Source organism: Piliocolobus tephrosceles, chromosome 2 (genome assembly GCF_002776525.5).
Source record: "Piliocolobus tephrosceles isolate RC106 chromosome 2, ASM277652v3, whole genome shotgun sequence".
Classification (NCBI taxonomy): domain Eukaryota; kingdom Metazoa; phylum Chordata; class Mammalia; order Primates; family Cercopithecidae; genus Piliocolobus; species Piliocolobus tephrosceles.
This window is the reverse complement of record NC_045435.1, coordinates 121,521,261-121,549,035: the sequence shown is the minus strand read 5'-3', so window position 1 is coordinate 121,549,035 and position 27,775 is coordinate 121,521,261.

Genomic DNA, 27,775 nt, shown 5'->3' with positions numbered 1-27,775 from the left:
ATGGTCTTACTCTCTTCAGTATTTGTTAGTAATGTCTCTGTCTGTACTTGAAAACTCAAACAGCTATTTGGTTATATGTCTACAGAGACAGAGAAAAAAAGAACAAACTCTGATGAAATTATTAATATGACTTTCACTTGGACCTTTCTGATTACAGGAGCTTCATTCTAGTTGGCCTGAAGAACGCATTTGTGGAAGAATATTCTAGTAATTTTTACAGAATGAATTAAAGGAACATGACGTTATGATTTAATATGGTGCTTAATTTAACCATGGCTTAATTAAAAAGTGTTTAGAACTATATCTGACACATAATGTTTTATAAGTGTTAGTTATTACATTGTTAGTATTATTCCTAGAATCACAGCATAGATTTCTTCCTGTAGTGTGATAGCAAATATACTTCTGCCCCACTTCTTGAGACCATGTTTCCTTCCTTGTGAACGAGGCATAGTTGATGGTATGGAACAGTAAAGGGATCCTGACATGGAAAAGAAGAGATGAAAGCAGGCACATAAACTGTTAAGGGACCAGAGCATTAAATAAAATACCAAGGACTGCCAATTCTCTTTTGCTTGCATAAGCTTGCATACAACTTTCCACAGACACTATCATGGAATAAAAGCAGAAAAATAGCAAAGCTATTTGGGAGACAGTATTTTTTTTTTTCTAAAGAGACCAAACATTAACTGAATGAGAGGAATATTTATATAATAAAAGTTAGTAAAGGCATTAAAGGGACCTCCTTCAGTGTTTCCTTTACAATTCTGTTGTATTTGTTGTTTTCTTCTTAGCACACATTATTCATTCTTTCTGCAGTTGCCCCATTTAGCAAGCCATCTTTTCACACTCTCAATCTGTATGGATGGCCTAATCAAGTAATGGAGTCTACATTACAGCCCTAACAAATCCGTGCATCTCTTTCCCCTAGGAATGCAGATTAGCTCTAGGCACATGATATATCTAACCCAGTCCAATAGGACAGGGCTATTAATCCAATAATGGGATAATAATATTTTTACCAGAAAAGAAATTGCAATTGCAATTTGTATTTATGGAATGTGAGTGTATTAGTCAGGGTTCTCTAGCAGAACAGAACTAAAAGGATGGATGTATATATAAAGAGGAGTTCATTAAGGAGTATTGACTCCCATGATCACAAGATGAAGTCCCACAATAGGCCATCTGCAAGCTAACGAGTAAGAAAGCCAGTCCCAGTCCTAAAGCTGAAGAACCTGGAGTCCAATGTTCAAGTGCAGGAAGCATCCAGCATGGGAGAAAGATGTAGCCGAGACTAAACCAGTCTAGCCTATTTACAATCTTCTGCCTGCTTTTATTCTGGCCACACTGGCAGCTGGTTAGATGTTACCCACCCAGACTGAGGGTGGGTCGGCCTTTCCCAGCCCACTGTCTCAAATATTAATCTCCTTTGGCAACACCCTCACAGACACACCCAAGAATAATACTTTGCATCCTTCAATCCAATCAAGTTGATAATCAATATTAACCATCACAGTGAGTGTCTGGGTTTCGTTTCTGTGGTCCCACCTTTTAATTGTATATGAGTGTTTCAGATCGACCTGCAATCCTGTTATGTATGTAACAATGTGAGGGGATGACATTTTTCTCACATGGAATCCAATGCAAAATACTTAATAGTTTAATGTGATAGTTATTCTTTCTAATTAATACAAAAGTGCCAAAGATAAGTCTGAAATAGTTTATTTGTACTCATAAAGTACTTCTCTCATGTGAAATGTACATTTTTTTATGTTTGTTTAGTAGTTATAAAACAGTCCCTTTATAAGCATTGCTAGTCTAGACATTGTAAATTTGCCATAGTAATCGCCAGACAAATTCCAATCACTAATGAAGATTAGAATCTCTGGCATTTCCAGGGATTTCTAATTTCTTTCCTCAATGCTAAGCCAGCAATATTAAGCTATCTTGATATTCATGTTTTTTTCAGTGAGACACATTTTTTATTTTGAGATGGGTGGGCAGTGGTATAAAAGTTACAAGTCTTGGCAATGTTGACAGACAAAGCTGAGAAAAAGCGTATTTTATTAAGAATATCAAATGGTTACCACATTTGATTTATAACTGAGTATGTTTGTTAGGTACTTTTTTCCAATTCTCACAATGGGTATCAAACTAAACAAATTTAAGATTAGAACTTTGTATCTCTGCATCACAAAATGTTAAACCAAACACAGCAGTTCACACTGATTTCACTAAAAACTAAGTTTCTCTGAGAAAAAAAGATAGTTTTTGTGCTATTAATAAACATTTAAGTATTTAATATCTTTTCTTCCCTGGAAAGTTTTCATTTTTGTATTGTTTAAAATAGATATAGTTTAATCCAGTAGTACATGCATATAATTCTCACATAAATGCACATACATTTATTAGTGTACATATTCAAATCTCTAAACGATAATACAATGTCAAAAAAGTTTGGAGAAACATATATCAATCATTTTACCCTATGCTTGTCTCAGGGGCATGGATCTCTAAAGCAACAAGAACAGACAGCTTGTCCTTTTCTCACTTTTTATTTATTTATTTATTTTCTTATAAATGTGTTAAGTTCCTTATAGATTCTGGATATCACAGCTTTGAAAGATACCTGGTTTACAAATATTTTCTCCCATGCTGTAGGTTGTCTGCGTGCTCTACTGATAGTTTTGTTGTTATTGTTGTTGTTGCTATGCAGAAGCTCTTTAGTTTAATTAGGTAACATTTGTCAATTTTTGTTTTTGTTGCAATTGCTTTTAGTATCTTCATCATGAAATCTTTGCCTGTTCCAATGTCCAGAATGGTATTGCCTAGTTTGTCTTCCAGGGTTTCCATAATTTGGGGTTTTACATTGCAGTCTTTAATCCATCTTGAGTTGACTATTGTATATGGTGTAAGGAAAGAGTCCAGTTTCAATCTTCTGCATATGGCTACCCAATTATCTTAGCATCGTTTATTGAATAGGGAATCCTGTCTTCATTCCTCATTTTTGTCAGTATTGTTGAAGATCAGATTGTTGTAGGTGTGCAGCCTTATTTCTGGGCTTTCTATTTGGTTCCATTCATCTATGTGTCTGTTTTTATACCAGTACCATGCTGTTCTTGTTACTGTAGCCTTGTAGTATAGTTTGAAGTCAAGTAAAATTATGCCTCCAGCTTGTTCTTCTTGCTTAGGATTGTTTTGGCTATCGAGGCTTTTTTGTTTGTTTGTTTCATATGAATTTTAGCATAGTTTTTTTTTTTTTTTCCAGTTCTGTCAAGAACATCATTCATAGTTTATATAAATAGCCTTGAATCTTTAAATGTCTTTAAACAGTATGGCCATTTTAACAATATTTATTCATCCTATCTATGAACATAGAATGTCTTTTCATTTTTTGGTGTCATCTCTGATTTCTTTGAGCAATCAAAGAATGAAACTATATTCATTTTTCTCTTAGTTTTACTATTGGTGATTATCTCAGTAGATGCAGCAAAGGCTTTCAATAAAATTCAACAAAAAAACTCTCAATAAACTAGATATTGAATGAATATATGTCAAAATAATAAGAGTCATCTATGAAAAACCCACAGCCAACATCATAATGAATGGGAAAAAGCTAGAGGCATTCCCCTTGAAATACAGCATAAGACAAGGATGCTATCTCTCACCACTCCTATTCAACATAATTTTGAAATTCCTGGCCAGAGAAATCAGGTCAGAGAAAGAAGTAAAGGGCATCCAAAAAGGAAGAGAGGAAATCAAACTATCCCTGTTTGCAATGGACATTATTCCATATCTAGAAAATCCCACAGTCTCAGCTGAAAGTCTTCTTAAGCTGGTAAACAACTTCAGCAAAGTCTCAGGTACAAAATCAATGTACAAAAATCACTAGCACTTCTATACACCAATAGTCAGGCCAAGAGCCAAATTAGGAATGCAGTGCCATTCACAATTGCTACAAAAATAATAAAATACCTAGGAATGCAGCTAACCAGGGAAGTGAAGGATCTCTACGAGGAGAACTACAAAACACTGCTCAGAGAAATCAAGATGAAATAAACAAATTAGAAAAAAAAAAAAAAAAAAAAACATTTTTGCTCATGGATAGGAAAAATCCATGTCATTAAAATGACCATACTACAAAGCAATTTATAGATTCAATGCTATTTCTATGAACTACTAATGACATTCTTCACAGAACTAGAAGAAACTATTTAAAACTTTGTATTGAATCAAAAAGAGCCCAGATAATCAAAGCAATACTAAACAAGAACAAAGCTGGAGGCATCATGTTACCCAACTTCAAACTGCCCTACAGGGCTACAGTAACCCAAACGGTGCAAAAACAGACATGGCCCAATGCAATGGAATAGAGAGTCCAGAAATAACACCACACACTACAACCATCTGATCTTCAACAATTTCCTGATAATTGATAGAAAGATTAATATAGAAAGAAGAAAACAAACAAATAGCGAAACTATCACCTCAGATTCAAAATGAATAAAATGTACCGTGTTCTTCTTCAAATAACATATTGCTATGGTTTTAAAATGTGCAAGTTGCCTAGAAAAATTTAAAGTACATCTTGTCAATTTTAAGAGATGTACAAAGATAAAAATTCTTTAAACGTTAATCTTCAACGTAAATAAAGGCTGAGAAGATTTCTTTTCTATATAGTGATTGGAAGGATGTCTACATTTTATCTATAAAGTAATCAAGCCCACACATAGTAGACAGAATAGTTAATAAGACCAAGTAGTCTAGTAAGTATGCTGACATTGCTGAAAATATTTCCGGGTCTTTTGTTTTCAAGGATATAGCACATTCTCTTACATACTGTCTGTCATGGAGAATATTTATCATTTGAAGGTGGACTCAATTTTTGGAAAGTAAACAACCAATTTGAGTTAAGTTTGCTGAATAAGGGAGTGATAAAGTTGGAAGATACTGTTTAAATCAAATAAGAACAATGTAACTAAACAAGTAAGACTAAACTTCACATTCAGGTCTTAAAACTGACCTTGTACTAATTCCGAAGAAATTACAAAGATTTTCAGAATTTAGCAGTAATATTGTAATACATTTATTCTCTTTTCAATGTGACTTATACAAAAGGCATTATTATTACCCTTCGGGTCTTCTGGGGCTCCTTATGAATTTTAGAATAATTGCCCCTATTTCCATTAAAAAAAGTCTGCCCTTGTGACTTTGATGGACGTAACACTGAATCTGTGGATCACGTTGGGTAGTGAAAGCAATTAATAATATTAACTCTTTTAAAACGTAAATACAGGATGTCTTCCAATTCATTTGTCTTCTTTAATTTCTTTCATCAATGGTTTGTAGTTTTCAGTACAGAAGTATTTTGCCTTCTTGTTTTTTTTGAGATGGAGTCTCACTCTGTCATCCAGGCTGGAGTGCAAGGGCGTGATCTTGGCTCACTGCAACCTCTGTCTCCCAGGTTCAAGTGATTCTCTTGCCTCAGCCTCCCAAGTAGCTGGAATTAGAGACGTGCACCACTGCACCCAACTAATTTTTGTATTTTTAGTAAAGATGGGGTTTCACCATGTTGGCCAGGCTGGTCTCGAACTCCTGACCTCAAGCAATCTGCCCCTCTCGGCCTCCTTAAGTGCTGGGATTAGAGGTGTGAGTCACTGCCTATGGCCTTACTTTGCCTCCTTAGTTTAGTCCTAAATATGTTGCTCTTTTTGATGCTATTATAAACAGGATTTTTATAAACTTCTTTTCTAAAAGTGTGTTGTTAGTGTATACAAACCCAACTGACTTTTTATGTTGATTTTGTATCCTTCAAACTTATAATTTTTCATTAATTCTAGCAGCTTTTACGTAGGATCTTTAAGGTTTTCTGTCAGATCATGTCATCTGCAAACATTGTTAATTTAAATTCTTCTTTTTCTCATTGGATATCTTTGTCTTCTTTTTCTAATTGTTTTGGCCACGACTTTTAGTAGGATATTTCAATACAATAGTAATAGGGGACTTAGTACCCTATTTTCGACAATGGGTAGAATATCTAGACAGAGGACAAATAAGGAAACAGTGGACTTGAACAACACCGTGGACCAATGGCCCTAATAGAGACATATCCAGACCATTTCAACCAACAGCAGTAGAATGCACAATTTTTTCAAGCACAGATGGAGCACTTTCACAGGGAGGTATTTGTAGGTCATCAAACAAGTCTCACTAAGTTTGAGAAGATTAAAATTATACCAACTCTTGTGTTTTATTTATATTTGACACTGAATAACTGTACATCCTTATGGGGTACAATGTGATGTTATACATGTGTACATGTATACATTGTACAATGATCAAATCTGAGTAATTAGCATATACATCACCTCAAACATTTATCAACTCTTGGTCATCATAACATTCATAACATTCAAATTCTCTTTTCCAGCTATCTTGAAATATAGAATAGATTTAATTAGCTATAATCACGCTACTGTGTAATAAAACATGAAAACTTATCTTTCTGATCTAACTATAACTTTGTACCTGTTGATCTACCTGTCCCCATCCCCTCTTACCCCTGCTCTCCACAGCCTCTGGTAACCACTATTCTACTCTCTACTTCTATGAGATCAATCTTTGCTATATTCCACATATGAGAGAGGTCATTTGGTGTTTGCTTTTATGTGACTGGCTTATTTCACTTAACAGAATGTACTCCAGGTTCATTGATGCTGCTGCAAATGACAGGATTTCATTCCTGTTTAGAGCTGATCAGTATTCTATTGTGTATACATACCTCATTTTCTTTATTTATTCATATGTTAATAGATTTTTGGTTGATTCCATCTATTCACTATTTTTGAATATTGATGCAATAAACACAAGCATACTGTTATCTCTTTGACATACTGATTTCATTTCTTTTGGATATACACCTGGTAGTAGGATAGAGGGATCATATAGTAGTTTTATTTTTAATTATCTTAGGAACTTCCATACTGTTTTTTATAGTGGCGCTAGTAATTTACATTCCCCCCAACAGTGTACATGGTTTCTTCTCCACATCCTCAGCAGCATTTATTTTTTATGTTTTTGATAACAGTCATTCTAACTGAGATGAGGTAGTATTGTGATTTTGATTTTCATTTTTCTGATGATTAGCAATGCTGATTTTTTTCTATATACCTCTTGGTCATTGTTATGTCTTTTATTTGTGTCCTTTTCAGCATATTTTATCAATTTTTCATTCTAACTTTAATTGTAGAGATCTTTCATCTCTTTTATTAAATTTATTCCTAGGTATTTATTTATTTATTTAGTTAGTTAGTTAGTTAGTTAGTTAGTTGATTGTTTGCTTAGTTTTTGTATCTATAGTAAATGAGAATGCTTTTTTTTTTAGATAGTTTGCTACTGGTATATACGAATGTTACCTTTTTATGTTGATTTGGTATCCTGCAATTTTGCTAACTTGATTTATTAGTTTTAACAGTTTTTCGGTAGGGTCTTTAGATATTTCCATATTTATGATTATATCCTCTGAAAACAGGGGCAATCGGACTTTCTCCTTTCTAATCTGGATGCCCTTTATTGTATCTCTTGCTTAATTGCTCTAGCTAGGACTTCTGGTAATATGTTTGAATAAAAGTGGTAATAGCGGGCATCCTTGTCTTGTTCTAGATTTTAGAGGAAAAGTTTTCAATATTTTCCCATTTATTTTAATCTTTGCAGCAGGTTTGTTATAGATGGCCTTGTTGTGTTGAGGTATGTCTCCTTTATAACTAATTTGTTCATAATTTTTATCATAAAAGAGATGTAGATTGTTATGAAATGCTTTTTATTCATCTATTGGAATTATCATATGATTTTTGTCCTTGATTCTGCTAATATGATGTTTTATGTTTATTGCTTGGCATATGTTTAATCATCCTTACATCCCTCGGGTGAATTCCACTTCATCATGAATGTTTTTTTACAAATGTCTTGTTAAATTCAGTTTGTTAGTATTTTGTTGAGAATTTTTGCATGTATATTCATCAGGGATGAATGAAGATATTGGCCTGTATTTTTCTTTTTCTTTCTTTTTGAAACATTGTATTGCTTTGTTACCCAGACTGTAATGCAGTGGCATGAACAACAGTTCACTGCAGCCTTGACATCTTGAGCTCAAGTGATCCTCCTGCCTAAGCTCCCCAAACAGCTGGGACTACAGACGCAGCAACCATGCTTGGCTAATTTTTGTATTTTCTGTGGAGATGCGGTTTTGACATATTGTTCAGGTTGGTGTCAAACTCCTGAGTACAAGTGATTCTCCGGTCATGGCCTCCTAACGTGCTAGGAGGATTACAGAAGTCAGTCACCATGACTGACGGAGTTTTTTTTTGTTTGTTTGTGTGTTTGTTTTTTTGTTTTGTTTTGTTTTGTTTTTTTGATGTGAACATGCCTGGTTCCAGTATCAGGGGGTAATTTGCAAAATGAGTTTTGAAGTACTTCTGCCTCTTTAATTTTTTTTTGAAATTGTTTGAAAATAATTGTTACTAGTTCCTCTTGAAATATTTTTGTAGAATTCAGCAGTGAAGCCATTAGACTCTGGGCTTTTCTTCACTGGAAGACTGTTATTATTAATTCAATTGCATTATTCATTATTGATGTGTTCAGGTTTTCTATTTCTTTGTGATTGAATCTTGGTAAGTTTTATGTACCCAGAAATTTATCAGTTTCTTCTAGGTTTTCCAATTTGTTTGCATACAGTTGTTCATAATACTCTCTTATGATCTCTTGTATTTCTGTGGTATCAGTTGTAATGTCTGTTTCTTCAGCACTAACTTTACTTATTCAATCTCTTCTCTTTGTTCTTAGATTAGCTAAATGATTGTCAAGTTTATCTTTTCAAAAAAGCAACTCTTTGATTTGTTATTTTATATTATTTTTAAAATTTCTATTTTGCTTATTTCTGTTATAATCTTGATTGTTTCTTGTATTTTACTAATTTTGGTTTTAGTGTGTTCTTATTTTTCTAGTTCCTTGAAGTGTAATACTACATTGTTTATTTGAGATTTCTAATTTCTTTGGCATTTATTGCTATAATCTTTCTTCTTGGAACTACATTTGCTCTATCACTTAGGTTTTAGTATGTTTTGTTTCTATTTTCACTTCTCCCAAGGAATTTTTTACATTTTCTTTAAAATTTCTTCATTTATCCATTGGTTGTCTAGGAGCATGCTGTTTAATTTTCATGTATTTGTACAATTTCCAAATTTCCCTCTGTTATTGATTTCTAGTTTTAATCAATTGGTTTCAGAAAAGATATTTGATATGATTTTTTTCATATTTGTTAAGACTTGTTTTATGGCCCCATGTGTGGTCTATTCTGGAAAACATCCCATATGCTGTTGAAAAGAATATGTATCCTGTAGGTGTCTGGTGAAATGTCCTGCACAGGTTTGTATTAGTCCACTTTCATACTGCTATAAAGAACTGTCCAAGACTGGTTAATTTGTAAAGGAAAGAGTTTTAGTTGACTCACAGTTCAGCATGACTAGAGAGGCCTGAGGAAATTTACAATCATGGTGGAAGGCAAAGGGGAAACAAGGCGCCTTCCTCATAAGGTGGCAGGAAGGAGAAGTGCTGAGCGAAGAGGAAGAGCCACTTGTGAAACCAACAGATCCCCTAAAACTTACTATCACAACAACAGCATGGAGGACACGACACCCATGATTCAATTACCTCCACATGTTTTTTCCGTTTACATGTGGGGATTATGGGAATTATAATTCAAAATGAGATTTGTCAGGGGACACAAAGCCTAAACATATCAGGTCGCTTAGGACAATTTGTTCTAGAGTGCAATTGTTTCCTTGTTGATTTTCTGTCTGGATGAACTGTGCAATGCTAAAACTGGGATGTTAACATCCTATGACGTTATTAATACAATTGTAGTCTATTTTTCTCTCTAATTGTATTCATATGTGCTTTATATATTTAGATGCTCTGATGTTAAATACATATATACTTATAATTTTATATCCTCTTTTTGTATTGACTCCTTTACCATTATATAATGATGTTATTTGCCTTTTTTTATGTTTTTGACTTAAAGTCCATTTTATCTCATATAATATGTATAGCTACTCTTTTCTTTTTGTTGTTGTTGTTTCTATTTGCTTGGAGTATCTTTTTCCATTCTCTTATTTTCAGTTTATGTATGCCTTTATAAAAGACCTTATTGAGTTCCTTGTAGGCAGCATATAGTTGGGTCATGTTGCTTTTTAATCTATTCACCCACTCTGTTTTTTAATTGAATAACTGTATTCATTTACATAGAAGATTATTATTGACAAGGACTCATTATTGTTATGGTGTTACTTTGTTATTGTTTTTGTAGATCCTTTCTTGCTTTTATCCTCTCTTAATGTATTCCTTTATGATTACGGTATTTTCTGTGGTATTATAGTTTGATTCCTTGCTCTTTTGTTTTTGGTATATCTACTATAACCTTTTGCTTTGTGGTTGCCATGAGGCTTACAAAGTCTTCTTATAATTATAGGAGGTTTTTAAACCTCTTTGATGACAAAGGATTACAAAAAAAACACAGAAATTACATGACACTTTAATTGTTACCCTTCCCCATCATATACATTTTGACTTTTGGAATCTTCCATTTGCATCTTTTTATATTACTTATATATTTTTAAGTTTTGTATCTATTATCTTTAATAATTCTATGTTTTAGACTTCATGGTAAATATATAAGTAGATTGCAAGACATAATTACAATGTGAGAGTATTCTGATTTTTTTCCACACACTTATTTTTACCAGCAAGACTTTCTTTTTTATATACATAATAACTGTACATATATGTAGGGTACATATATGTAGGGTACATGTGATATTTTGATATATGCATATAGTGTGTAATGTTATTAGTGAGATACATAGTTTCAGATGTTTTCTTGTTACACAAGAATGTGTTTTTCTTTTTGGTTAAAAAACTCACTTTAGCATTTTTTCCCTCTAATATTGCTTTCGTCGTTGTTCTCAGTTACAAATGTCTTTCCCTTTCATTCCTGAATAATAGATGTGCTGGATACAGTATTTTAATGGGTGAAGGATATGAACAAACACTTCTCAAAAGAAGACATTTATGTGGCCAAAAAACATATGAAGAAAAGCTCATCATCACTGGTCATTAGAGAAATGCAAATCAAAACCACAATGAGATATCAGCTCATGCCAGTTAGAATGGCAATCATTAAAATGTCAGGAAACAGCAGATGCTGGAGAAGATGTGGAGAAATAGGAATGCTTTCACACTGTTGGTTGGAGTGTAAATTAGTTCAACCATTGTGGAAGACAGTTTGACCCAGCGATCCTATTACTGTATGTATACCCAAAGGATTATAAATCATTCTACTATAAAGACACATGCACATGTATGTTTATTGAAGCACTGTTCACAATAGCAAAGACTTGGAACCAACCCAAATGCCCATCAATGATAGACTGGATAAAGAAAATGTGGCACATATACACCATGGAATACTATGCAGACATGAAAAAGGATGTGTTCATGTCCTTTGCAGGGACATGGATGAAGCTGGAAACCATCATTCTCAGCAAACTAACACAGGAGCATAACACCAAACACCACATATTCTCACTCATAAGTGGGAGTTGAACAATGAGAACACATGGACAAAGGGAGGGGAACATCACACACTGGGGCCTGTCAGGGTTGGGGGGATAGGGGAGGGATAGCATTGGGAGAAATACCTAATGTGGATGATGGATTGATGGGGGCAGGAAATGACCATGGCACATAAGTTTGTTACCTGCATGTTCTGCGCATGTATCCCAGAAGTTAAAGTATATATATATATATGTAGTTTTTTTAATACTGTATTTTTTAAAAAACATTCAGACACATATCTTTCTGCTCTTTTTTTCCCCAAGTCTCTGTTTCTTAGTATATCTGTCAACAAGTAGATAGAACAGAGAACACAATTAATTTAATAAATACTGTTTACAGGTCTTGTAAAGGGTTTAGTAGAGACTAAACTAATGTCTGCTCCCTTTATCTCTCATGGGATTTGAAGATAACAGACCTATTTAAATATTAAGAAGAAATGGTTTATTCAGAGTTAAAAGCATACAGAGTGAAGCAGGAGAGGTTCTAAAAACTCCATTGCATTAAGAATTTCTTTTTGCAGAAAAAAAATTTGAAAGGAAAATCATAGTCATTATACACTGGTGTAACATGTACTTTAAACTATGTAAAAGAAAACTTTAAAATTTCTGTACGCTGATCCATCCGTTCACTGACCAACAAATATGGAGTTTAATTGCTCTTAAGGGATTCAAAACTTTCAGAGTATCTGTAATATTTTAACAGCAGTTACGTTTTTAATGGGGTTGTATTCCAGGTAGAGATGGTCTTTGATTAAAATCAAGCCAGTCTGGTTACAGCTGCAAACTTTTCAGTTTAATGAAACCTTCTCTTTATATTTTCCTCATTTAAAACATACAGTACACAAACACATGCAGATATTTTGTCACATAAAAGAGAACAATAGACACTTTAGTTTTCTCTGCTACAAAGATTATAGTTAATTATGTTACTAACCAAGATGACCACAATGTTCCCCTCAACATGACTGAAATTCAGACAGTTTCCTTCATGACTATAGTCCTTTCACCATCCCTTTTCCTAGACTAAAACATGCAGTTTGGAAAACTCCTAATTGATAATTCTTTATCAGCTTCTTTTGCTGAAATGTGCATCAATCTCCTTAAAAGTCTCTTGCTAGTTTTATGACCTAGAAGCATCTTTCCGAAGGACCTTGGAGCCTTCCTTTTGAAATACAATCATCAAGGAAGATAGCAATCCTGTCTCCCTGTCTTTATGGGCAGCGAGAGCCTAACGTTGTTAGTTACCTTGCTCTAAATTGTAAAAATACATCCTGTCATAAAAATATGAAGGGAGTTTATTTTTCCTCAGGGGAAGGTCAATCAGCACACACAGGATGCCAGAGATTCTTCCCAACACAGCTCTGTAGCTCTTTGTTTCAGTGGAGTTGAGAGCTGTCTTTTTCCCCTGTTGAAAGAGTCTTGAATAAAATCTTTATCTGTTAAACTTTTCCCAATACAATTTTTCTTTGACATTACCCAAAATACATTACTATAAATATGTAGTTTTACATCTGTCTAAGAGGGATTTTGCACTTAAGGTATGAAATACATAAATATTTATAATTGATACAAAATTAAATTTTGTCACTGTGCCTTAAATTGTCACAGAACCAAAAGACTTTGAGGATTTTTAAACCTCTCATACTTTGCTGTTCATATTTGTATTATCTTTCTGCCTTTTAGTCCACAAATACTGCCACCACTACCAACACACCAATTGATGGCAGTTTAAAGATAACACAGACTCATCAAAATTTCAATTCTATAATTCATCTGTTGAATGGCTAGCCTAAAAACTAATACATTGTCTTCTTGCTAGTTCAATGTAAACATGTCTTTACATTTTAATGCTATCAATAAACCAAATTATACTAGCGCTATGTTATTTACACAAATAAAATTATAGCAAGTAAAGAGACAATTGCTTAGAAGATTAAGAGTGCAGGAATGAGTGACATTCACGATATCTTTTCAGAGTTATTAGAATGCTTGCTATCAATTCCACTTAAATTTTACTCTTATTGTTGTTATTAACAATCTTCCACACTAAAATGTTACTCAGTAGAGGTCTGCTAGAATATAACTTTCGTGTTTTAAGAATTTACAGAGTTTGAGGTTCAGAAAGGGATTTTTAGACTAGTTTAAATACATACTGAGGCAGATTTCTATTTGTAAGATCTGTTGAAAACAGTAGAAAAACAAATAAAAATATCCCCTGTTCAAAGAAAACGTAGCTGTCTTCCTATAAAAATGTAATCAAGGCTGGATGCGGTGGCTCATGCCTGTAATCCCAGCACTTTGGGAGGCCGAGCCGAGCAGATTAAGAGGTCAAGAGATAGAGGCCATCCTAACCAACATGGTGAAACCCCGTCTCTACTAAAAATACAAAGAGTGCCTGGGCATGGTGGCATATGCCTGTAGTTCCAGCTACTTGGGAGGCTGAGGCAGGATAATTGCTTGAACCGAGGAGGCAGAGGTTGCAGTGAGCCGAGATCATGCCATTCCACTCCAGCCGGGGTGAAAAAAAAAAAAAAAGTAATCAAAATATACTTTTCTTCATTCTTCAGACAATGGTGTAAGTGCCCCTAATAAATCTCTGTTGTTTTGTAAGATGGAGAATATAAGCCATTTACCCCTTATTTTCCATCCCTTACTTGCTTTCCCTTACTCTTTCCCATCTTTTCCCTTTTGCTTGTTTGAAGAACAGTGGAAATACATTAGCTGTATGTGTGGTTTCAGTATTTATTGAGATTGAGGATACATGTCAAATAAATCACCCAAACACATTTGCCACCATTACTAGACATTTTCTTGCCCATGTTTCATGTCTAGTTGTTTTGCAAATGACAAAGTTAAAAGCAAGATATAGAGTCATACTTCTCTAGTTTAAACCCTGAATCTTTCCCTCTGGCATAAAAAGGGGAAATCATAGTACTTAACCCTTATTAGGTTGAAAAGAATAAATGATGTAATCTCCGTAAAAGATTTAGCTTGGTGCCTGGTGCCATTAAATTTTAGTTAGTGTTTTTTTAATCAGTTGTTGTGTAACAAAACTGTCATAAAACTCTCCCTCACAAAACTTAGCAGCTTAAAACAACCATTTATATTGTTCCTGATTTTGTGGGGTAGGAATTTGGGAAGGACTCAGCTGGGTGGGATCACAACATTCTACATGTAATCAGCTGTGGCAACTGGGGCCAGAGGATCCCCTAATTGCCTTCCTCTGCCATGTGTCATAAACCTTGGTGGTCTTCTACTTCCCTTCTCCTTTCCATTTACTGTTTCACTCTTTCGGCATTTCTCAGCAAATATTTCTCATAGACTGGCAATATCGGGGCATTCTCACTTCTAATATAGTATTAGCTTCCAAGAGGCAGAAAGTAGAAACTTTCAGGCCTATTTAAGGGATAACGCTTGACCTAGAATGGTGATCACAGAGTTGAACAAGAATTAATGATCTGAGAAAAAGACTCTAGCTTTTGATGTGGGAGTGGCAAGGTCACACTGTACACAAGTATAGTGGAAGGGACTTTTTGTTACTACCATGTTTGGGAATAAAGTCTTCCACATGGGCCGAGCATGGTGATTTACACCTGTAATCCCAGCACTTTGGGAGGCCAAAGCATGCGAATCACAATGTCAGGATATCAAGACCATTCTGTCCAACATGGTAAAACCCTGACTCTACTAAAAATACAAAAATTAGCTGAGCATAGTGGTGCATGCCTGTAATCCCAGCTACTCGGAAGGCTGAGGCAGGAGAATCTCTTGAACTTGGGAGTCGGAGGTTGCAATGAGCAGAGATCATGCCACTGCACTTCAGCCTGGGTAACAGAGAGAGAGACTCACTCTAAAATATATATATATATATTCCACGTGTATTATATGGAGTACTATTAATACTTCAGTGAATTTTCCACATTAATTATCTTAAATGAGATCTTTTTTCCCTAAATTCTATTATTTTTGGTTCACTCTGTAATTCACCTTTTAAATAAGGATTGTCTAAAAAACTTTTATATGTGGGGCATTGCTAAAGGAACTATGACTATAGAAGTAAACATGGTGGATGAGTTCCCTGTTCTTATGTTATTATTTTTTTAAAAACCACCCCACAGTATAATAGAAAATGATTGGCATCACAGGTTGGGAAAAGGCAGAGCTGATATTTATTGGAGATAATGGCACTCATTTTTAAAAAGGTGATATTTAAACTAATAACTAATCGTCAAGAAGTCCTGTGAAAATCTTGGTGCGGAGCATTCCAGTCAGAAGGAATGGAAAGTATCAATTCCGTAAGGCAGGCATAAGCCACAGAGAGAAAACCATGGCTATGTAAGTCAAGTGAGCAAGAAAGCAATCAACAGTAGATGAGACTGAAGATGTAGTGAGTAGAAATTATGGAGGACACGTTGGGAGAAAAGCTGAGTGTTGGGAGAGAAGCTGAGGCAGGGCTTACAACATGTCTGGGGTCGAGGGTCTACCACCACTCGCAGCCTCTGGGATGTGTCTAGACTTTCTGACTCCTTGTTTCTAGCACTCCCATTATCTCAAGTAGTCATATGTTTCAAAGAAAATGCTAAACCCTCACAACTGTAGCTCATTTGCTTGATACACTGCTTCGTTTCAACCCCCACATCCTCATCACCTGTTTCTTTGATCACCAGTAAATAGCATGGGCTCCCAGAGTTTGGGACCTTGACAGCCTCCATACTAGCGCTGGCCCCCTGGTCCCACTTTCTCCCTTGTCTTTTCTCATTCCTTTGACTTGGCCGGACTTTGTAGCCCCCACGGCCTGGTGTTGGCTCTGATCTTCCCAACAAGGGCAGAGCTTCTTCATCATGGTGAACATTAGAATTACCTGGAGTGTGCTGATGCCTGTAATCCCAGCACTTTGGGAGACTGAGCTAGGCAGATTACCTGAAGTCAGGAATTCAAGGCCAGCCTGGCCAACATGGCAAAACCGCATTTCCACTAAAAATACAAAGATTAGCTGGGCATCATGGTGGGCACCTGTAATCTTAGCTACTCAGGAGGCTGAGGCAGGAGAATCGCTTGAACCCAGGAGGCGGAGGTTGCAGTGAGCCGAGATCGTGCCACTTACACTCCAGCCTGGGCAACAGAGTGAGACTCTGTCTTAAAAAAAAAAAAAAAAAAAAAAAAAATACCTGGAGTGCTATTTTTTTAAATGTTAATGCCTGAGTTTGATTTCAAATAAATTAAGTACAAATATTTGAACATGTGGCCTGAGTATCATTGTTTTTTAAATACTCTAGAGAATTCCATTGTATAAGCAATATCAAGAAACATTGACAAAGAATATTTGGGGCCATGATAAAGAGTACAAAACTTTTCAGATTATTTTCAGTTTGGGTTTGCAGAATGTGCACTGACAGTTCGGATTTTAATTAGAGGAGCTGAGATTCAAGTCATTGGAAGTCAGATTGAAGAACCGTAACAATGTTCTCCTTAGTATTGCTGTGTTCTAGAATTTTTGTGTGACCTTGAGCAACTTATGAAGCCTTCCTTCACTCCAGTTCTTTAAGTTGAAAGTAGTAATAACAATAACATTTTGCTGCGAGAAGTCACAAGTATTCTGTGACAATAAAAAAATAAGAAAACATGCTTTAAGATATTTTTAAAATAATGCAAAACTCTTCTACATTTAATGGGAAACCATAAGAACAATGTTAAACTGAGACAGGGTTGGGAGACGGATATAAAACTATTTAGGTTTTAAAAATATTACTGTGGCTGCTGTATAGAATATATTATAGGATGTTACAGTACAACCAGATAGCAGTGAGGAAATAATTTGTACTGTTTTGGACTAACTAGATAGCAAAAATGGAAAACAAAATGGGTACAAATGGGACATATTTCAAGGAATGCTTTTACCTCAGTTTATATATCTTCCTGTAATACTATGTTGTTAAATATTACAGCAGCTAAATTATTTGATTTCCCCAACCTCAGTCATGCTATGGACAAGGTTGCAAGTCCTTTGTCATTGATCAATTTCTTCCCTTTCTCTGAAATTTTAGCCTGTTTGCTCCTTATGAGCCAAGTAAGCTGTATTAAATATTTAGTGATGACTCCCGAGACCCAAGTTCCATTTAAAGTCATGGAAAGTTTGTTCAGAAGGGTAAGAAAATAAAGTAAAAATAAGGGCCAAAATAACACCTGTTTACATATATTGGTTCAATTGATTCCAGGTAAATGCCTTTGTGTTAAATCACTGATTTAAAAATACTGGTCCCTATGCAATACATATTTCCCATGTAAATATGCTAACTTTAATTTTAGTAAATGAGTAACACAGTGAGCCATGAGAAAGAATATGACTTTTAAGTGACATGAATTATTCTTATTTTAATAATTCTTATAGAAAAAATTACATATGCATAGATATAGAAAAATAATTAAAATCACTTTTGCCTCTACCACATAGAACATGATGGTTAACACTGTCTAAAATGTCTTATTTTGATGAATACTTAAAAAATTGTGTTCATGATGAAAATCTATATCATCCTTTTAGAAATCATATTAGATAATTAATATTTTCTGTTTTATCTATGAGCATTCTATGATAATTAATTGGTTACAAGATTGTTATTTTAAAAATATGAAAATAATAGCTATACTGTCAGTCATAAATATTGTAATGATGGACATACTGATCAAGAATGAAAGTGACAAATATAAAAACCAAGCTATTAAATATATACATTTATGTATTTATATTTTTCCATTTTAATGCATACATGCAATCTCATTTTTATTTGTTACATATTATATATGTTTAGAATGCGCATTTATTTTTTGGATATTTCTAATTTGTTTGGACACTTTACAGAAAACATTTTCTGATATCTGATGTAGGACAATGTAAGTCTAACAAGACATTTTACTTGGCTAAATCAGAATCGTTTTAATTGCTATGGCAGGCAGCATAATACCCCACATTCCAGCTTGCCTCCAGATGGCTACATTCTAGGGCAAAAGGGGAAAAGGGACTTGGCAGAGATGTGATTAAAGATTTTGAGATGAAGAGGTTATTCTGGGTGGGTCTCATGTAATCACAAAGTCCTACAAGTGAAGGGGGAGACAGAAAAGTTAGTGTCAGAGACAGAATTGAAGATGCTATACTGCTGACTTTGAAGATGGGGAAAGGGATCACAAGGCATAGAATGAATGTAGGTGCCTGTAGGAACTGGAAAAGGTGAATAAATAGATTTTCCTTTAGAACCTCCACAAAGGAGCACACCTTTGCCAATACCTTGATTTTAACCTGCAAGACCTATTCAGACTTCTGAAATCCAGATCTATGAGGTAATACTTTTAAAAAAATTAACCCATATGATTATGGTAATTTGTTACAGCAGCAATCAGAAACTAATATAACTCCTTAAGTCCCTTTTGGTTGGGCTGCCACTTTGAAGTTGTACCAATCAGGCTGGCCTAGAGATGTTGTTAGGCAGAAGAAAGAAACATACCCAGTAAGAGCCAGGGAATAATTCCAAATTTTCATATATATAATTTTCAGCCCTTTCATCCTGACCATTACCTAGAAAGCATAAAAGAGGAGACAATCTCCTTGTAGGACTGGGTGAATTCAGTCATTATACTTCCTCACTGAGTGTGTGGACCCAAGTAGCTGACAGAGGTTGTGCCAGAAACTTCATTGAATTGATTATTAAGCAGGATGTTCCAATACTCAACAATACCAGATAGCTGTGGATACTAGAATTGTGGATGGTTTACCAACTCCCTGGACAATCTGCTCATTTTTCAGTGTCCTTTGCAATAAAAGGTGCAAAATATTAGGAGTTAAAATGGTAATTAGTCGCTTAATTACAGGAATATTTTCTGAGAAACACATCCTTAGACAATTTCCTCATCTACTACACACTCAAGTTACATACTGTAGCCTGTTGCTTCTAGTATACAAATTTGGACACCATACTACTGTACTAAATACTGAGGCAATTGTGACACAATGGTGTTTGGTTATCTAAACCTAGAAAAGGTACAGTTAAAACATGGCATAAACGAGAAAAAGGGCTACACTTGTGTAGAGTACTTACCATGAAAAAAGCTTGCGGGCCTAGAAGTTGCTCTGGGTGAGTCAGTGAGTGAGTGGTGAGTGAATGTGATGGCCTAGGACATTACTATACACTTTTACACAACTTGCAGAACAGTAGGTTTATTTTCAATAGAGTCACTACAAAAATGTGAGTAATGCATTGTGCTGTGACATTATGCCAGCTACAGCATCACTAGCAAATACAAAGTTTTTAGCTCCATTATAATCTTATGGGACCATCATCATATATGTGGTCTGTTGTTGACCAAAATATCATTATAAGAGCATGACTGTATAATAATATATTTAATAAATATATAATATACAAATATAAATATACTATAGAATATTATAATTATATTGTACTAAATTATATTTATATTATATAATAGTATATTATTATAAACATATTTATGTACATAGAAAAATGTATAACTAGCTAAACATAATTCTCTGTTAATAACTGCTAGAATGAATAAAAATTCACCATATATATTATATCTGAACAGAAAACAACATAACTGATTTAATATTGTAAATATAAAGTAAAGATGAAGCTAGAAGATAAGTAGTAGATACTGTATGCATTCATACAGCTTATAATAGATGGAAATATGAAAACAGTTATCTATAAGTAGATATTGACAGAGAGCACTAGGGAGCTTATAGGAGAAAGATAAAGTTCAGTTTATGAATCTGGATTTAGACTCATGAATGTACATAGTTTGTGAAAATCTATCTACCTTTATGAAACATACAGTATTCTGTACATATGTACATTTCAGTAAAAATCCAAGCAAAACAAAATTTTAAAATTCAGTCATCACATACATACAAAACACACATATGTACATTTGTGTTTCTGAGTTTCGGCCAATGAAAATATCTGGAAATTATGAATAATCAGTAAGAGTTTCCTTGGTATCCAGAATGTACTCTTTGAATGACACTTCTCATTGAATGTAATCAGATCTTCATAGAGAAGTGGCTGATTACAATGTGGAAAGCATAAGAGTAATTGATGACTACTAGCATCACAATCAGAGTGCTGAAAGCTCATTTATAGTTTCTCATTGGCCAGATGTGGGCATCTTGAGCAATCCAAAGCAATTCTAAGAGCAATAAATTGCAGTGCATAAGATATATAAAAAAACATGAGTTTGAAATATATTTAAAAAGAAAATCTATTTTCCCCACCCCTGCTTTGGAGAAAACAAAGGAAATCAACTAATCATCCTGACCACCAGTAAATATAGGGAAATAAACATGCATTCTATTTTTCTTTCATGAATTGTGCATTGGGATAACTAAATAATTGATGAAGAAAATGTTGTGTTTATAGAAGCATTCCAGTAATAAATAGAGACCGATTCATAAAATTGAGAGTATAAAGTTATCTTGAGATTAAAAATATAACATTGAGAGCCACTGAAACAGACAATGTAGAACAAGAATGTGAATTCTTGTGAAGGATGACTTAAACAGGAATAAACGGCATAAGAAAGTTAGCCCTGTAGTATTCAAAACAATTAGTGGCAGAGAGGTTAAGAATGGTAGGTGTCCCAGGCACCTTCGAATTATGAAATGATAAAGCCTGAGAGATGTGTGACTTATTTATACAACACAGGTTTTCTCTTGGCTCATTGTGAAAAGCTAAATCTTATTTTGAGTGTGGATACTCTGACCTCACTTTTATAATAGACTTGAGAACTCAGTGAAAGCCAGAGGTTACTCTAAACATGACCCTCCTTATAATCCAGTGAAGTATTATCCTGTTGCACTGGATCATTCTTCATATCTGTTGAGAGTTGTGAGCTGTCGAGTGTGTGTTCTCCATTGTGATCCCAGTTGATAGACTTGAGAACTTCTGATGTATTATTAAATCCTCCAGAAAAAAATCAGAAGTAATTTCTGATGGAATACATTTTCAAACTAAAGTCAATACAAAGTGCCATTAATGTTGATATAGTTCATATTTTAAAGTACCTCAGGTGATATGAAATATAACTTTTCCATATACTATGGATATTTTTGTTGACAACTTATAAAAATTGGTTTATTTGCTAATTAGAATCAAATGCATAGAATATTAACTTACTTATTGTGAAACCATTTGAATAATATTTTAATAATATTTAAACAATTTATAAAATATATACTATTATAGTCTTTATCTACTTTTTATTATTTCCAATAATTATAATTCTTATAACTCAGACCAATTGCAAAACTTTATGCTTATTTATAGTATACTTTATTGCAAATATTAGAATTTAAAATAGGAAAAACATTCTTGTTAGGAAAAATAACAATAAGTATGTTTTAGTTTTTTTTGTGTTTGAACTACTTTGCATCCTGAATGGGGAAATATGTAATTAGAATTTTGTTTCAGTATATTACTTAACATGGATTTGCCCCATATAAAATAATCTGATTATGTCAAATAAAAATAATTGTTTTAAATAAGAGACTCAAGTATGTTGTAACAGCATGGTCATTGAGATTAATAGTTTTGAAATAAATTTTCAAATCCTATTTTCTGCATAAACCATGTAAATTAAATTTCTTATATTTGTTTTATAAAGGATGATTTTGTCCATTATAGCTTTTTGGAAAAAAAATGTTATTCTAACTTCGATATTTTTTCAAAATAGATTATTTTCAATTACATGAAAGTCTGTAAAGAGATACCTGATTCATGACCGTAACAGTAGAAATTAAATAAACTTAATAACTTACATTTGTTTTATTGCTAACATATATTATGACTCAACAGCATGGCAGTTTTTCCCTAATTTTTGCGACAAAAAGGAAGTAAAACAACAGTTTATTGTGGCAATACTTCATATTGGCCTACTTCTATAAATGGCCTTTAAGCTCTAGGGTAAAAATGAGAACATTCATATTTTTAAATTGTATACAAAAGCAGTTTCCATCCTGTAGCTGTTGTAGCACATATTGTCAAATAGAGACTACTAGATATATCTAAAAGTATTGCTACTCAGCAAATTATATACACTTTTTTGACATGTTTTACCTGGGGTGACCTTATTTAGAGTTTTGCTGACAATTTTAGAGATGCAAATTATTAAATGTTTTCAGTTTCCAATAACATGTGATGCAAGCTCAATGCTGTTTCTTCAACCTATCAAGTCTTTTTAGAATAAAACAGGGTCATTCTGCATGTGAAAAAAAAAATGAAAATAAGAAAGAAAAAATAATTAAGAATTAAGCAATCATGAACAGTTATATTGAGGATAATGGAAATATAGGAGACATTTAAAACATTAAAATAGTGCTATTAACTCTCATAACTTAATACCTGAAAGATGCCATTATGTGGTGTATACAAAAGCAGCTTAAAGGTTGTTATGTTCTTCCATTGTTTCCACATTATAGACAGAAATTCCTGTTTTGTTACAGTACATCTTTTGCTTTTTGATTTTTTTGTTGTTATGTTTTTTAGAGACAAAGTCTTGCTATCTTGCCCAGACTGGTCTCAAATTCCTGGTCTCAAACAATCCTGCTCAGCCTACTGCAGTGCTAGGATTAGAGGCGTGAGTCACCCATGCCCAGCAACAATCAATTTTTTGAATAAATATTTACTGAAGCAGAGCAAATACTTATAGTTTTCCTCTCTGTGTTACAAGGTATCATTTATACATTTTCTCATTTTTGTATATTTATTTATTGTTTTAATTATACATGTTCACTGTATTATTCCTACTTTGGCAACTGAGATAAAGGGAAATTTGTTTTTTTTATTAAAAAATCCATGTCTCTCTATTTTTGTGCTAAAATTACAATAACTAAAAATGAAGACCATTTTATTAGATTGGTTAATTCATATTAAAAAGAATAATCAAGGGTTCTTCACACTATTTTCTATATACTAATTAGTATTGCATTTTCCTACCTAAGTTCTGATCCATGTTTCTGTATAGTTACACTTAAACAATGTCAGTTGCATTCCACTTTATATAAATTAATTGCTCAACTTCTAATCATAATTGCAAAACTAGCCCTACTAATTTTATAATTGTTTATATTGCTTTAGCTAGTTCAAATAATTAACATCACTTCTGATTTTATCTTCTTTTCTAAGCTATGAGACTTTCCGTTGTTGGCAAACTTAATAATAGTACCAGTGGCTTCATCATCTAATTTGAAGACAACTAACCTTTCAACTCTGAGACGAATGTTTGCTCCACCAGTAATCACTGTAATCTCTATGGAAATACTTTCTTATTGAACTTTTTCCTGAGTGATATACTCTCAGTTCCCATAGGTTTTTCTTTTATTTTCTTTTTCTTCTGGGAACTTCAACCACATATCTCTTGAAAGTTAGTGGAGGTGTACTCTCACACGATGTCAGCCACCAGCAGTAGGTGAACTTCTGTAAGAGTTCATTTATTATAGTATTAGCACACATATTTCCACATTATTTTATGTTGGCTAGCTTCACATTCCAATGTAGATTTTTTTGTTCTGATCACAATTCAACACGAAGGATGCAGAAAAAGAGAATGCATCTCTCTCCATCATGAAACAATTATAACTTAGTTCTAAATATAATTCCTCTAATGTATGAAGATTTTTTCAAAAGGAAATCTCAAATATTGCATTATACATACATGGATTTCTCCTTAAAATATGACTGTCTAAGAGAGCCTTGAGAAAGTGTAGCTTACCTAAGCTCAATTAGGTTTTTTTGTTGGTGATGGTGGTGGTATTTTTTTTTTCTTTTTTATTTCAATTAAATATTCTAAATCCTAGATGGCTGTTTTAAACACATTGTACTGATGGTCACTTCCAAGATGGCTGAATAGGAACAGTTCTGGTCTGCAGCTCCCAGTGAGATTGACAGAGAAGACAGGTGATTTCTGCATTTCCAACTGAAGTACCTGGTTCATCTCATTAGGACTGGTTGCACAGCGGATGCAGCCAACAGAGGGCGAGTCAAAGCAGGATGGGGCATCACCTCACCTGGGAAGCACAAGGGGTCAGGGGATTTCCCTTTCCTAGCCAAGGGAAGCCATGACAGACTACACTTGGAAAATAGGGACACTGCCACCCAAATACTATGCTTTTTGACAGACTTAGCAGCCAGCAGACAAGAAGATTCCCTCTCATGCCTGGCTCAGCAGGTCCCATGCCCACAGATCATTGCTCACTGCTAGCTCAGCAGTCTGAGATCCATCTGTGAGGCTGCAGCCTGGCGGGGGAAGGGGTATCAGCCATTGCTGAGGTTTGAGTAGGTAAACAAGGTGTCTGGGAAGCTCGAACTGGGTGGAGCCCACTGCAGCTCAGTAAGGCCTAATGCCTCTATAGACTCCACCTCTGTGGGCAGGGCATAGCTGTACAAAAGGCAGCGAACAACTTCTGCAGACTTAAACATCCCTGTCTGACAACTCTGAAGACAGCCGTGCTTCTCCCAGCACAGCGTTCAAGCTATGAGAACAGACAGAGGGCCTCCTCAAGTGGGTCCCTGAACCCTGCATAGCCTGACTGGGAGACACCTCCCAGTAGGGGTTGACAGACACCTCATACAGGCAGGTGCCCCTCTGGGACAAAGCTTCCAAAGGAAGGATCAGGCAGCAATATTTGCTGTTCTGTAATATTTACTGTTCTGCAGTCACTGCTGGTGATACCCAGGCAAACAGGGTCTGGAGTGGACCTCCAGCAAACTCCAACAGACCTGCAGTGGAGGGGCCTGACTGTTAGAAGGAAAACTAACAAACAGAAAGGAATAGCATCAACATCAACAAAAAGGACATCCACACCAAAACCCCATCTCTAGGTCACCAACATCAAAGACCAAATGTAGACAAAACCACAAAGATGAGGAGAAATGAAAGCAGAAAAGCTGAAAATTAAAAAAAAACCAGAGTGCCTCTTCTCCTCCAAAGGATTACAGCTCCTTGCCAGCAATGGAACAAAACTGGACAGAGATGACTTTGATGAGTTGATGGAAGTAGACTTCAGAAGGTCAGTAATAACAAACATCTCTGAGCTAAAGGAGCATGTTTCAACCCATCACAGGGAAGTTAAAACCCTTGGGAAAAGATTAGCTATCTAGAATAAACAGTATAGAGAAGACCATAAATGACCTGATGGAGCTGAAAAACCACAGCACGAGAACTTTGTGATGCATTCCAAGCTTCAATAGCTGATTCGATCAAATGGAAAAAAGGATATCAGTGATTGAAGATCAAATTAATGTAATAAAGCAAGAAGACAAGATTAGAGAAAACAGAGGAAAAAGAAATGAACAAATTCTCCAAGAAATATAGGACTATGTGAAAAGACCAAATCTACTTTTGATTGGTGTACCTGAAAGTGAAGGGGCGAATGGAACCAAGTTAGAAAACACTGTTCAGGATATTATCCAGGAGAACTTCCCCAACCTAGCATGGCAGGCCAACATTCAAATTCAGGAAATGCAGAGAACACCACAAAGATACTCCTTGAGAAGAGCAACCCCAAAACACATAATTGTCATATTCACCAAGGTTGAAATGAAGGCAAAAATGTTAAGGGCAACCAGAGAGAAAGGTCAGTTTACCTACACAAAGGGAAACCCATCAGACTAACAGCGGATCTCTCAGCAGAAACCCTACAAGCCAGAAGAGAGTGGAGGCCAATATTCAATTTTCTTCAAGAAAAGAATTTTCAACCCAGAATTTCATATCCAGTCAAACTAAACTTCATAAGTGAAAGAGAAATAAAATCCTTTACAAACAAGCAAATACTGAGAGATTTTGTCACCACCAGGTCTGCCTTACAAGAGCTCCTGAAGAAAACACTAAATATGGAAAGGAACAACTGGCACCAGTCACTGAAAAAAATGCAAAATTGTAAAAACCATTGATATTATGAAGAAACTACATCAATTAATGGGCAAAATAACCAATTAACATCATAATGACAGGATCAAATTCAAACATAACAATATTAAACTTAAATGTAAATGGCTAAATGCCCCAATTAAAAGACACAGACTAGCAAGGTGGATAAACAGTCAAGACTCATCAGCGTGCTGTATTCAGGAGACCCATCTCATGTGCAGAGACACACTAAGCTCAAAATAAAGGGTGGAGGAAGATCTACCAAGCAAATGGAAAACAAAACAAAAGAAAAGCAAGGGTTGCAATGCTAGTCTCTGATAAAACAGACTTTAAGCCTACAAAGACCAAAAGAGACAAAGAAGGCCATTACATAATTGTAAAGGGATCAATTCAACAAGAAGAGATAACTATCCTAAATATATATGCACCCAATACAGGAGCACCCATATTCATAAAGCAAGTCTTTAGAGACCTACAAAGAGCCTTAAACTCCCACACAGTAATAATGGGAGACTTTAACACCCCACTGTCAATATTAGGCAGATCAATGAGACAGAAGGTTAACAAGGATATCCAGGATTTGAACTCAGCTCTGCACCAAGTGGACCTAATAGACTTCTACAGAACTCTCCACTTCAAATCAACAGAATATACATTCTTCTCAGCACCACATCACACTTATTCTAAAATTGACCACATAATTGGAAGTAAAACACTTTGCAGCAAATGTAAAAGAACAGAAATCACAACAAACTGTCTCTCAGACTACAGTGCAATCAAATTAGAACTCAGGATTAAGAAACTCACTCAAAACTGCACAACTACATGGAAACTGGATCACCTACTCCTGACTGACTACTGGGTAAATAACAAAATAAAGCCAGAAATAAAGATGTTCTTCGAAACCAATGAGAAAAAAGACACAAGGTACCAGAATCTCTGGGACACATTTAAAGCAGTGTGTAGAGGGAAATTTATAGCACTAAATGCCCATAAGAGAAAGCAAGAAAGATCTAAAATCACCCTAACATCATAATTAAAAGAACTAGAGAAGCAAGAGCCAACACATTCAAAAGCTAGCAGAAGGCAAGAAATAACTAAGATCAGAGCAGAACTGAAGGAGAGAGACACACAAAAAACCCTTCAAAAATATCAGTGAAACCAGG